Genomic DNA, 13,256 nt, shown 5'->3' on the forward strand with positions numbered 1-13,256 from the left:
CTTCAAGGGTGACCTAACCACCCCTCACACCCAACTTTAATTGCAGCCAAATTCACACTTAGCAGGACTGAAACTTGAGCACCTAATAGTATCCAATTATTTTAGAATTTAGTTACCTTATATCTTCTTCATCCAATCCCAAGTTGCCAAGACTAAAACTCATGAGCTTCCCTGCATTTTTTCCTATAAAAACCCAAGGCTTTTGTTTCTTGGGAGTGCTCTTTCCTGATTTATAGGGTGGCACCATCATGCAATGGCCAAAAAAAAATAAACCTCTTCCTGTTGCAGTAATCTGACTCTGGGTCTTCTTCAACTAACTCATTATTTGAGCTTAATATTTACTATAATGCAATATCCATATTGAAACCAGAGAGTGGAGGGGGGCAAAAAGGTGTATACATTTGAAAAGAACATTATACTAACAGAAAATGGCCCACATGAAAGAGGGACTGTAAATGGGGGGACAGAGACATGAAGAATAGAAGACAGTTACTTGATCAAGTGTCAGTTTACTTAGTTTATAAACAACACTTATAAAGCAAAGGGTACAAGCCTAATTTTTTTCACAATAGCAAAACATCTGTGCCACCTGGCAAGGCATGCAGGAATTCACCCAAGGTTACAAAAAGTTTGTGTTCTGGTTCCCAAGGTTTCAGGGAGCTTACTATCTACTTTTCTGACTCAGAATAGCCTGCTTGCAGAGAACACCAAGGAAAGTCTCTGATACATAGAACTTACATAAGAGCCACATCTGCCAAGGCCAGAGGGCAGAATTCCAATTACTGGAGTCATTCAGAAACCAGACAATTCCTGGGAATGTTTTGGCTGAAAAGGAGAAAATCTGTGAGTTTAAAAGGAGAAATGAGGGGAAATAAATTATTTGACATCTAGTTATGTTACATACTAGTGTTGCCAAACCTCTATGAGCAGGAGGGCCTTGGCTGACCTGGCTGGATGGGCAGCTATGTCCTACTCAGTAGTCAGTGAGAAACTCTCCTGGTCCTGGTCCTGGTGTTTACATTTAAAATTGGTCCTTCAAAAGATGGTGAAATGGGTCCATGTTATATGCCTAGGAAAAAAGGGCAGCTGTGTTTCCTGTTGTGCTCCTCCAGACAATCCCTCTAAATGTAGTGTTGGTGGCAGGACTGCTTGCTCAGATGTGGCACTTGAGCCCTTTTATCTTTTGTATACAGGAAGGTTACTAAATTTTTTGAGTTAATTTTGAATACAGTCTGTTGTTATAATGTTCTTTTAAAGTGTATACACTTAACCCTTATTCCTTCAAATGCTGGTTTCTCCTCCACACTCTTTGGTTTCAACCTGGATATTGCATTGTGATACTCATTCTAAGTATCCTGTCTCAATTCTTGTATAAACAAGCCAAAATAAAGAAATTAGACACAATTTTGAGCTGGTAAGAGTGAGAGAAAATGAAAGAGGGGAGGAGATAGAAGCCAGGAAATGAGTGGGAGGAGAGGGGGCAAGAGGAGAGTTAGAAGAACAGAGGGAAGGGAGATCTTGGAGGATGTGGAGCATGTACCAGACCTAAGATTTCACAAAAAAGCAAGTATAATATGGGGAATCAAAATGTTAGGAAACTATGAGTGCTTGGAGGTTTAGAATGGAATAACTATTGCTCAGCATGTGTTCTAGATTAACTAAATAAACCCAGTCTTTGTGTGGTGATTTGGAAATATAGCTGCTTAAGATTAACAGCAGCATTACCAGAAGATATATCAATATTATTAGATGTCACTTTGCTAAAGGTGTTTATTAGCTGTAGGAGTTCCCATGTAGAATATTGGGGGGGGGTCACTCAGGTATACTATCATATATCTGCAAATAGTGATATGTTGTCTTCTTCATTTTGCAAATCTATCCCCTTGATATTAAACAATTGTTTTCTTTTTCTAGCAAGGAATTCCAGAGCTATATTGAAGAGATAGAGAGAGAGTGGGCATACTTGCCTTTTCCCTGATTTCTGTGGGATTGCCTTAAGTTTCTCTCAGTTTAGTTGGATATTGATTATAGGCTTGCTGAATGTTGCCTTTACTATATTTAGATAGAGTATGTGCTTGTATTCATGATCTCTCTAATACTTTAAACATGAATGGAGGTTGGATTTTGTCAAATGCTTTTTCAGTATCTAAGGAGATTATCATGTATTTTTTTTTTGGTTTTGGTTTTTTTAGTTTGTTAAGATGGTAGATCACCTTGATGGATTTCTGTATATATTGAACCACCCCTGCATACCTGATATGTAGACTACTTGGTCATATTGTATGATATCTTTGATGTGTTCTTATATTTGGTCAAGGATATAACATACATTGCTATGAACCTAAACAAGGAAATCAAAGACTTGTATGAAAAGAAATTTTTCAAGTCACTGAAAAAAGAATTAGAATAAGATATCAGAAGATGGAAAGATCTCCAGTGCTTATGGCTTAGCAGGATTAACATAATAAAACTGGCCATCTTACCAAAAGCACTCTAAAGATTCAATGTAATTCCCATCAAATAACCAACAGAAGTGTTTACAGGACTTGGAAGAAAAATTCTCAACTTCATATATATATATATGAAAGTCCAGAATTGCTAAAAATATACTCTAAAATAAACGATCTTCTGGAGGCATATGCATCCCTGATCTCAATGTGTATTGTAGAGCAACATTAATAAAAACCTCATGGTACTGGCATAGAAAAGGAATAGTAGATCAATGGACCGAAATAGAAGATCCAGAAATAAACCCACATACTATGCACACCTGAGTTTTGACAAAGACACCAAAGACATACAATGGAAAAAAGATAGCATCTTCAACAAATGGTGCTGGACTAACTGGATGTCACCATGTAGAAAAATGAAAATAGATCCATACTTATCCCCCTGCACAAAACTAAAGTCCATGTGGATCAAAGACCTCAACATAAAACCAGACACATTAAATCGGTTAGAAGAAAAACTGGGGAAGAGCCTTGAAGTCATTGACACAGGAGACAACTTCCTGAACAGAACACCAACAGCACAGGCTCTAAGAACAACAATAAATACATGGGAACTCATGAAACTGAAAAGTTTCTGTAAAGCAAAGGACACAGTCATCAAACAAAATGAATGCCTACAGATTAGGAAAAAATCTTCAAAAAGCCTCTATGTGACAGAGGGCTAATATCTAGTATACATAAAGAACTAAAGAAGTTGAAAAGCAACAAACCAATTAATCCAATAAAAAATGGGGAACAGAGATAAAGAATTCTCTGTAAATGAATATCGGATGGCAGAGAAACACTTAAAGAAATGCTCAATATCATAAGCCATGAGGGAAATGCAAATCCAAAGGACCATGAGATTTCACGTTACAGCCATCAGAATGGCCAAGCTCAAAAACTCAAGTGACAACACATGCTGATAAGATTGTGGACAAAGAGGAACCCTCTCTTGCTGGTAGGAATATAAACTTTTACAACCACTCTAGAAATCAATCTAATGCTTTATCAGACAACTAGCTATACCACTCCCAGGCATATATCCCAAATAGGATCAAGTACACAATTAGGACATTTGCCAAACCATATTTGTAGCAGCTTTACTCATAATAGGCAGAACCTGGAAACAACCCAGATGCCCCTCAGCTGAAAAATGGATACAGAAATTGTGGTACATCTACACAATGGAATATTACTCACCAATGAAAAATGAGGAAATCATGAAATTTTTAAGTAGGTGGTGGGAACTGGCAAAGATCATGCTGAGTGAGCTGTTCCAGAAAGAGAAACACACACACAGTATATATTCACTCGTATACACATATAATATATGATGAACCTACTAAAATTTTTACACCTAAAGAAACTAATCAAGAGGGAGGACTCTTGCTAAAATGTTCAATCTCCATCCCAAAAGGCGAAGTGGATGTACATCTGAAGAAGGAGAAAACAGGTAACAAGTTAGGAGCCTTCCACAGAGGGTCTTTGAAAGGCTCTGCCCTGCAGACTATCAAAGAAGATGCTGAGACTTAAGGCCAACTGTAGGGCAATGTGCATGGAATCTAATGTAAAAAGTGGGAAATACTAAGATCTGGAGAGGACAGGAGTTCCACAAGGAGAGCAACAGAACCAAAAAACTTGAGCACAGGGGTCTTTCCTGAGACTCATACTCCAATCAAGTACCATGTATTGAGATAACCTAGAACTTTTGCACAGCTGTAGCCCATGGCATTTCAGTGTCCATGTGAGTTCCATAGTAATTGGAACAAGGACGACCTCTGACATGAACTGATTAGCCTGCTCTTTCATCACCTCCCCCTGATTGGGGAGCAGCCTTACCAGGCCACAGAGAAATAGATTGCAGACACTCCTGATGAAATCTGATAGCCTAGTATCAGAAGGAAGGAGAGGACGACCTCCCCTAGCAGTGGACTTGGGGAGAGGCATGCATGGAGAAGGGGGAGGAAATGTGTGATTGGGAGGGGATGGGGTTTTATTGGGGGATACAAACTGAATAAAGTGTAATTAATAAAAACTAAAATTAAAAAATATTGAAGAAATATAATTCCTTTCTGATTTGTATTATAGAAGGGTGTGCATTGAGGTTGATATGAGAAGGAAAATGACCATACAGAATGGAGTCTCTGTCTCTCAGTCTCTGTCAATTTATATCTTTGTTTCTTCTGGTCTCAGTATCAATATTTTTCAATCTGTTTCTCTAGCTTTTTTTTCTCTCTTGCTCTCTCTGTCACCCTCTCTCTACCTGCAGGTTGTGGTTCAGTAAAAAAGAAAATCTCTCAGTTCTGCTGACAAACTACAAGAAGATGACTGCATGCCAGTGTGTTATCCTGAATGATCTATGGAAGGTCCCATTTAAATGCTTTTTGTTCAAAGACTTGCCTTAGTTAGAAAGCATTTTCATAGTAAGTAATTCCATGAGTGTGGACATATCTGTGCATTTAAGAAATAATAATGGAATCCGTGAAAATAGGAAAGTCACATGTCAAGGACTAGTGACTTTATTAAAGACCACTTGAAAGAAATGTGTGACTCTTTTCCTGAGCTAAGAGTATTGCTCACAGTAAATGTCATTTCTGTGTTGTGTACTTTTAGCTGTCCAGATTGAGGCATGTAGGGCTTCTCAGCCTGACTTTCAAGCTTGTTGTCCTCTTGGCCCTTTTAATAACTGGATTCTGAAACTTTTACTGGCTCTCAAATGTTTCATGATATCATTCTCCCTCTCAGCCAATTATCACCTGAGAGAATCTTGAGGTTTATATGGAGATGAGTAAACAAACTTTCTGCAGTGTCCAGTACATCTGACCATGTGCACAGGTGACTTTATCTCATCCCTTTATTCAGATCCCACAGCTTTACTCCTGTTTACCTCTGTGAAAATGTAAAATAGGAAATGAAACTTCAATGTTTATTGAATTGGACAGCTTCCTAAGTAGGGAAGCTTCAAAGTGACATGGGATTAAGGGGGGTGTACTTATTGACAAGGGGCTCTTCAACTATGGTCTTAGATCTGAAATTTCCTAGGTTGTGACTTTGAACTGAGCATTTCCAGGCATACTCACTAAATGTATCTTCACAATCTTACTGATACAAAACGCAGGCTGGGCCTAGGGTTCCCTGGGGTATTGATTCTTTAAGAGGAGTGTAAAGAGAAGAAACCAGATAATTCCTGGGACTTGTTTGGCTGAAACAGAAAAATCTGTGAGTTTAAAAGGAGAACTGAGGGGCAATAAACTATTTGACAGCTAGTGCTATTCCACACTAGAGTTGCCAACCCTCTAAGGGCAGGTTTGCCTTGGCTGACCTTGATGAATTGGAGCTGTGTCCTCCTCAGGGTAAGTTAGCAATTCTCCTTGTCTTGTTTTACAGTTCAAACTAGTCCTTCATGACAGAGAAATATGTCTGTGTTTTATGCCTAGGACAGAAGAACAGAAGAGTTTCCTGCACTTGTCCTTCAGGAAAACATCCCAAATGTAGTATTAGTGCCAGGACTGCTTGTTCAGAGGTCCTGAACACATGAGTTCTGAGATAGCTGGGTAACCACTAATTCATGTCTAGCATTCTCTGCTACATAATAACTTCCTAGAAAGCATGACTTAAAAGTCATATTCTGCTCTCTCTTAGTGGAATCTTTTCTCCAGGTTAAACGTCATTGTAAAATCACCACCATGTCATTTTTATTGATTATGTGGGAAATTCATATACTATACATTATGCTCCTTTTCCATTGCTCTCAGGTTCAAATTCCTACCTATGTGTCACACTATTTTTTTTCTCTTTAAAATACATCAATTGAAGTATGTGTTGTTCATCTACTCATAGAAATATGATCAGAGTTTCAGTGTCAAGTCCCCTAAAGAAAACTGAGTTCATCCTTGCTGCATGCTGCTACCACCCCCAAGAAAAAGCCATCAGGCCTGAAGAGCTCTATACTCTATCACCTGGATCACAGTTTTTCTGATATATTTATTCATTACATATTGTTTAATTTGTATCCCTTCTGCTCCCCTCTCTCCTTCTCCTTGCACTTCTTCTCACTCTCCTTCTTCTACCCCTCTGATCTTTCTCTATTTACCTGATATGGAGGTCCTCCTCATCCTTCTATCTGAAGTTAGATTATTAGGTATCATCAAGGTTGGCTGCATCAGTTCTCTCTGAGGTCTGATTCTTGGGGCTGCATCAGTTACCTCTGAGGTCTGATTCTCTCAGGGCATTGTTCTCTTTGTGTCCTCAATTCCCTCTACTTAGTATCCTCTTCCTGCCTCCACTTACAAAGAGATATAAGGGGAAGGAGAATTTCATAGTTTCTCATTTAGAGCTGGGTGTTTTAAGGTTTCTCTGTGCACAAAATTGGACTGTGGGTCTCTGTATGAAATCCCATTTAATGCAGAAGGAAGCATCTCTGAGGATCCAAGAACATGGCAATCAATTGAGGGCAGAGAGTAAAATATTTTAATAACAAGCCTAGGTTTTTTGATAATTTCCATATGATGCCCTGGCCCAACAGCTCAATTCACTGCGATCTAATCCCCCTAGTGTAATCCTGGTTTGGTGACAATAGATGGCGTATTCAAACTTAATCCCCTACTATTAGGAATCTCCTAATAAGTGAATACATACCATATTTGTCTTTCTGCATTTTAGTTACTTCACCCAGGATGATATATCTGGTTCCAACTATTTGCCTGAAAATATCATAATGTCATTTTCTTAGCTGAATAATACTCCATTATGGAAATATTCTACATTTTCCCCAAAGGAGATTGTTAGTCCTATTCTCTATTTAGAACTTGCAATTTGATGGGACTGTAATCATCATATTGAATGGCAAACTATCATGTTGACTATATTCTTTTAGCCTAGAAGTTTCTCCATTTTCTTTCACTTCTTGGTGGGTTGATTTGAAATGTTCAGTTGAAGCTTACCTAGTTAGATATTGAGTCCCCAGTAAGGAAATGTCTGGAAAGTGTTAGGAGATCTGGCCTTGTTAGATAACATAATTCCTATTGGGTTATAGTTTAGGAGGGTGTGCTTTGAGGTTGATATACCAATGAAAGTGACTAGATAGAATGGATCTCTTCCTCTCTGTCTCTGTTATGTTATATCTTTATTTCTGTAGGTCTCTCTCTCTCTCTCTATTTCTGAATCTGTCTCTCTTGCTCTTTCTCTCTCTGTCTTTCTCTCTGCCATCTGATTGTGGTTCAGTATGAAAAGCTTTCTCAGTTCTGCTGAAGGATTATAACAAGTTGTCTGCTTGCTGATGTGACATCATGGATATTCTCTGTAAAAATATAAGCAAGGTCCCAATTAAATGCTTTTTGTTCAAAAAGTTGCTTGGTCAGTGAGCGTTTATCCAGAAAGTAATTCATTGATTGAGGACATATCTGTGCATTTAATAAATAAAATTAGCATCTGTGATAATATGAAAGTGACATGTCAAGACCATGGGATTTGATTAATAACCACTTGAAAGAAATATGTGACACTTTTCCTGAACTAAGAGTCTTGGACAAAGGAACTGTCTTCTCTGGGTTGTGTGCTTTCAGCTGCCCAGTTTGAAGCTTCTAGGGCTGCTCAGCATTTCTCTCAAGCAGACTATCCATTTGGCCCTTTTAATAACTAGCTGTGGAAACTCTTACTGGCTTTCACCTGTTTCATGACATTATTCTCCTCAGCAGCAATAATCACCTAACCATTGTGATATCATAAGAACATTGGGATGTCATGATGAATTTAATATCATGATGCTATTGTGATGTCATAATAGCATTTTGAGGAGCTCCTATCCTTTCCCCATCAGACTAACTCCCCTTCTTTCTTATGATTCCCTGTACTCTGCCAAAGGTTTGGTCATGAGTCTTTGCTTTGAAAACACTGCTAGTTAGAGTCTTTCAGATGCGCTCAGTAGATTCCTGTCATACGTTCAATGCACATCCCATCTGTCTAACAAGGACCAAATATATCTGGGCACAGGGTCTTCTCTGAGACTGACATTCAACCAAGGACCATGTATGGATATAACCTAGAACCTCCACTCAGATGTAGCCTGTGGTAGCTCAGTAACCAATTGGTTTCCCAAAGTGAGGGGAACAAGGACTATTTCTAAAAGGAACTCAATGACTGGCTCTTTGGCCTCCCCACCCCCAAAGGGAGGAGCAGTCCTGTTAGGCCACAGAGGAGGGCTTTGCAGCCAGTCCTGAAGATACCTGATAAAACAGGATCAGATGAATGGGGAGGAGGTCCCCCCCATCAGTGGACTTGGAAAGGGGCACGGTGGAGATGAGGGAGGGAGGGAGGGAGGGACTGGGAGGGAATGAGGGATCGGGACACGGCTGGGATACAGAGTTAATAAAATGTAACTGATAAAAAAATAAAAAATAAAAAAAAGAAAAAAAAATAATAGCATTTTGATGTCATCATAGCATTGGATGTCCTAATATCATTGTGAATTCTAACTGTTCAGAAGTCATAATAGCTTTTTTCATTTCAAATATTTATTGTGATTTCATAACATAATCACATTAAAATACCATTTCAAAGTCAAATTAGCATTTTGATGTCATAATACTATTGTGAAATCATAATGCCTTTGGGATGTCATAATACAATTGTAATGTCAAAATACCTTAGTGATATCATCATAGCAATGTGACTTCTTATCATTTTGATTTTTTAATAACATTGAGGTATCATAATAGCATTGTGATATCATAAAAGCATTGTAATGTCATAATTCCATTTTGATATTATAACACAATCATGTTGTAAGAGCATTGTGATGTCATAAATCTTTGTGATGTCATAATAGCACTGTGATGTTATAATAATATTGTGAAATTATAATACAAATGGGATATCATAACATTGTGATGTCTTAAGGGTATTATGATGTATAATACCTTTGTGATATTGTAATAGCATTATGATTTCATATCATCATGATGTCATAATAGCATTGAGATGTTGTAATAGCATTGTGAAACCATAATAGCGTTGTGATGTCATAATACCATTCTGATGTTATAAGAGCAGTGTGATGTCGTCATGATAGCATTGTTATCTCATATTAGCATTGTGATTTCATACTATAATTGTAATTGTCAAAATTCCTTTGTGATTATATAAACAATGGTGTCATAATAGAATTTTGACATCAGAAGAGCAATGGGATGTCATGATGCATTTTGATGTCATAATGCCATTGTGATAGCATAATCACATTGTGAGGTCATCATAGCATTGTGATGTCAAAACATAATTGTGATATCATCATAGCATTTTTGAACCCATATCATTGTGAAGTCAGAAGAGCATTACAATTCTTATGTGATGTCATAGCAAAATTTTGCTGAAATACTACTGTATTAATAGCATGATGTCATATTATCATTTTAAGGTCATAATACCATCATGATTTCAACATAACATTGTGATGTCATAATGTCATTGTGATGTCATAACATCATTGTGGTATCATACTAGCATTGTGATGGCATAATAGTTTTGTGATGTCATATCATTATGATATCACCAAAGCATTTATATGACATCCCATTGTGTTGTCAGAATATATTTTTGAAGTCATAATATAATTGCGATATAATACCATTGTGTTGTATAATAGCATTGTGAAGTCATAATATCATTGTGATGTCAAAATTCCTTTGTGATGTCATACCACAATCATGTCATAATAGCATCGTGATGTCATCATAGCATTGAAATGTTTTGCAAATTTTAAAGTCATCATAGCATTGTGATATCCTAATTGAATTGTGATGTCATAATAACATTGTGTTGTCATAAATACCATTTTGAAGTTATAATAGCATTGTAATATCCTAAGTGAATTGTGATGTCATGGTAACATTGTAATATTATAATAGCATTATGATATCATCCTTTTATTGTGATGTCCTAATACCATTTTGACATCATCTGATGGTGAAGTTATAATAACACTGTGATGCCATAATTGTAATGTAATGAAAGCATGGCTATGTCCTAAAAGCATTGGGAAGTCCTCATAAATTTTGTTGTCATGATGAATTTTGATATCAAAATGCCATTGTAATGTCATAATATCATTATAATCTCATAAGAGAGTTGTGATGTCATAACCCCATTATGATAGCATTTTGAAGCCATCATAGTATTGTGATGCCATAATAGCCTTATGATATCAAAATAACATTGTGAAATCATAAAACCATAGGGATGTCATAATAATTTGATATCAAAATGCCTTTGTAATTTCTTATTAGCACTGTGATTTCATATCATTGTGATGTCCTAATAGCATTGAGATATTATAATAGCATTTTGAATTTATAGTATCATTGTGATTACATCATAGCATTGTGAATTCATAACACCATTGTGATATCATAATATCATTGTGATGTTAGAATAAAATTGTTATGTCTTAATACTATTTTGAGGTCATAATAGTATTTTGATTTCATAATCATTTTGATGTGATAACACTTTTGTGATTTCATCACAGAATTGTGATGTCATAATAGCATTGTGATGTCATAATAGCCGATTTAAGTCAAATGTAATTATGAGGTCATCATACCATTTTGATGTCAGAATAAAATTATTATGTCATAATACTTTTTGAGGTCACAAAACCATTGTGATATGATAATATTTTTGTGATTTCATCACAGCATTGTGATTTCATAATAGCATTGTGAAGTCACACTAGTCTATTAAGGTCAAATATGATTGTGGGATGTTATCATAACATTGTGATATCATCAAAGTGCTGTAATGTCATCATAGCACTGTGATGTATAGCATTGTAATGTCAAAATATCATTGTGATGTCAACATGGCATTGTGGTGTCATAATACCATTTTGAGATCATAAACTCATTGTGAGTCATCAGAGCATTGTGATGTCATCATAGGATTGTGATATCATATCATAATAGAAGTGTGATGTCATAATAGCATTATGAATTCATAACACCATTGTACTGTCATAACAGCATTGTGCTGTCACAATAGTATTGGGATGTCATACAATTGCCCCATCATTATAGCATTATGATATCCTGATAGCATTGTGATGTCATGATAACACTGTGATATTATAATAGAATTGGGATGTCATAATAGCATTGTGATGACATAATACAATTGTCATTGTAATGTCATAATAGCATTGTGAATTCCTCACAGATTTGTCATGTCATAATATCATTTAGATATCAAAATTCCATTGTGATGTTATACCACCATCATATAATATCATAATAACATTGTAATGTCATGATGAATTTTGATATCATAATGATATTTTGTTGTCATAATAGAATTGAGATGTCATAATACCATTACAATGTCATCATAGTATTATAATGTCCTAATACCATTGTGATGCCATAATACCATTGTGATGTCTTAATAACATTGTGAAGCCATAATAGTATGGTGATGTCATAATACCATTTGAAGTCCTATAACCATCGTGATGTCAACATATCATTGTGATGTCATAATACCATTGTGATTTATAGCATTGTGAAGTCATAATATCATTGTGATATCAAAATTCCATTCTGATGTCATATAACAAACATGTTGTAAAACCATTGTAATGTCATAATAGCATGTTGATGTCATAATATCATTGTGAATTCATAATACCATGTGATGTCGATATCATAATATCACTGTTATGTCATAAAAGCATTGTGAAGTCATAACACCATTGTGCTACCCTAATAGCATTGTGATATCAAAATACCATGGTGGTGTCATACCACAATCATGCCTTAATAGCGCTGTGCGGTCATAATAGAAATGGGATGCAAGATGAATTTGATGTCATAATGCCATTGTGATGTCATAGGATTGTGCTGTTGTCATAACATTATGATGTCATACTAGCATTGTGTTGTGATATCATTAAGATGTCATAAATTTTATTTGGTGGATCATATTAATGGGAACCACCCCTGCATGCCTGAGGTGAAGCCTACATTATCATAGTGGATGATGTCTTTTATGTCTTTTTGGATTCAATTTGCAAGTATTTTGTTAAGTATTTTTACATCAATGTTCATTATGGAGATTGGCCTGAAATTCTCTTTCTTTGTTGGGTCTTTGTGAGGTTTAGGTACCAAGGCTTCATTGAATGAGTTTGGTAGTGTTTCTTCTGTTTCTATTTTGTGGAATACTTTGAAGAGTATTGGTGTTAGCTCTTCTTTGAAAGTAGAATTCTGCACTGAAACAATCTGGCCCTGGGTTTTGTTTTTGTTTTTTTTTTTTTTAATGGGAGACTTTTGATGACAACTTCTATATCCTTAGGGGATATAGGACAGTTTAATTTGTTTACCTGGTCTTAATTCAGCTTTGGCATGTGGAATAGAACAAGAAAATTGTCCGTTTCAGTTAGATTTTCAAATTTTGTGGCATATAGGCTTTTAAAGTAAGGCCTAATTATCATTTGAAATTCTTCAGTGTCTGTTTTATATCCCCCTTTTTGTTTCTGATTTTGTTGATTTGGTTGGTGTCTCTTCTCTCTGCCTTTTAGTTAGTTTGGCTAAGGGTTTATCTATCTTGTTGATTTTCTCAAAGAACCAGCTCTTGGTTTCTTTGATTCTTTGAATTATTTTATTTGTTTCTAATTTATTGATTTCAGCCCTGAGTTTGATTATTTCCAGCCAACAAATCTTTTTTTGGTGTGTCTGCTTTGATTTTTTTTTTGGGGGGGGATGCTTTTAGGAGAGT

This window comes from Meriones unguiculatus, assembly GCF_030254825.1.
Source record: "Meriones unguiculatus strain TT.TT164.6M chromosome Y unlocalized genomic scaffold, Bangor_MerUng_6.1 ChrY_unordered_Scaffold_32, whole genome shotgun sequence".
In the NCBI taxonomy this organism is placed as follows: Eukaryota; Metazoa; Chordata; class Mammalia; order Rodentia; family Muridae; genus Meriones; species Meriones unguiculatus.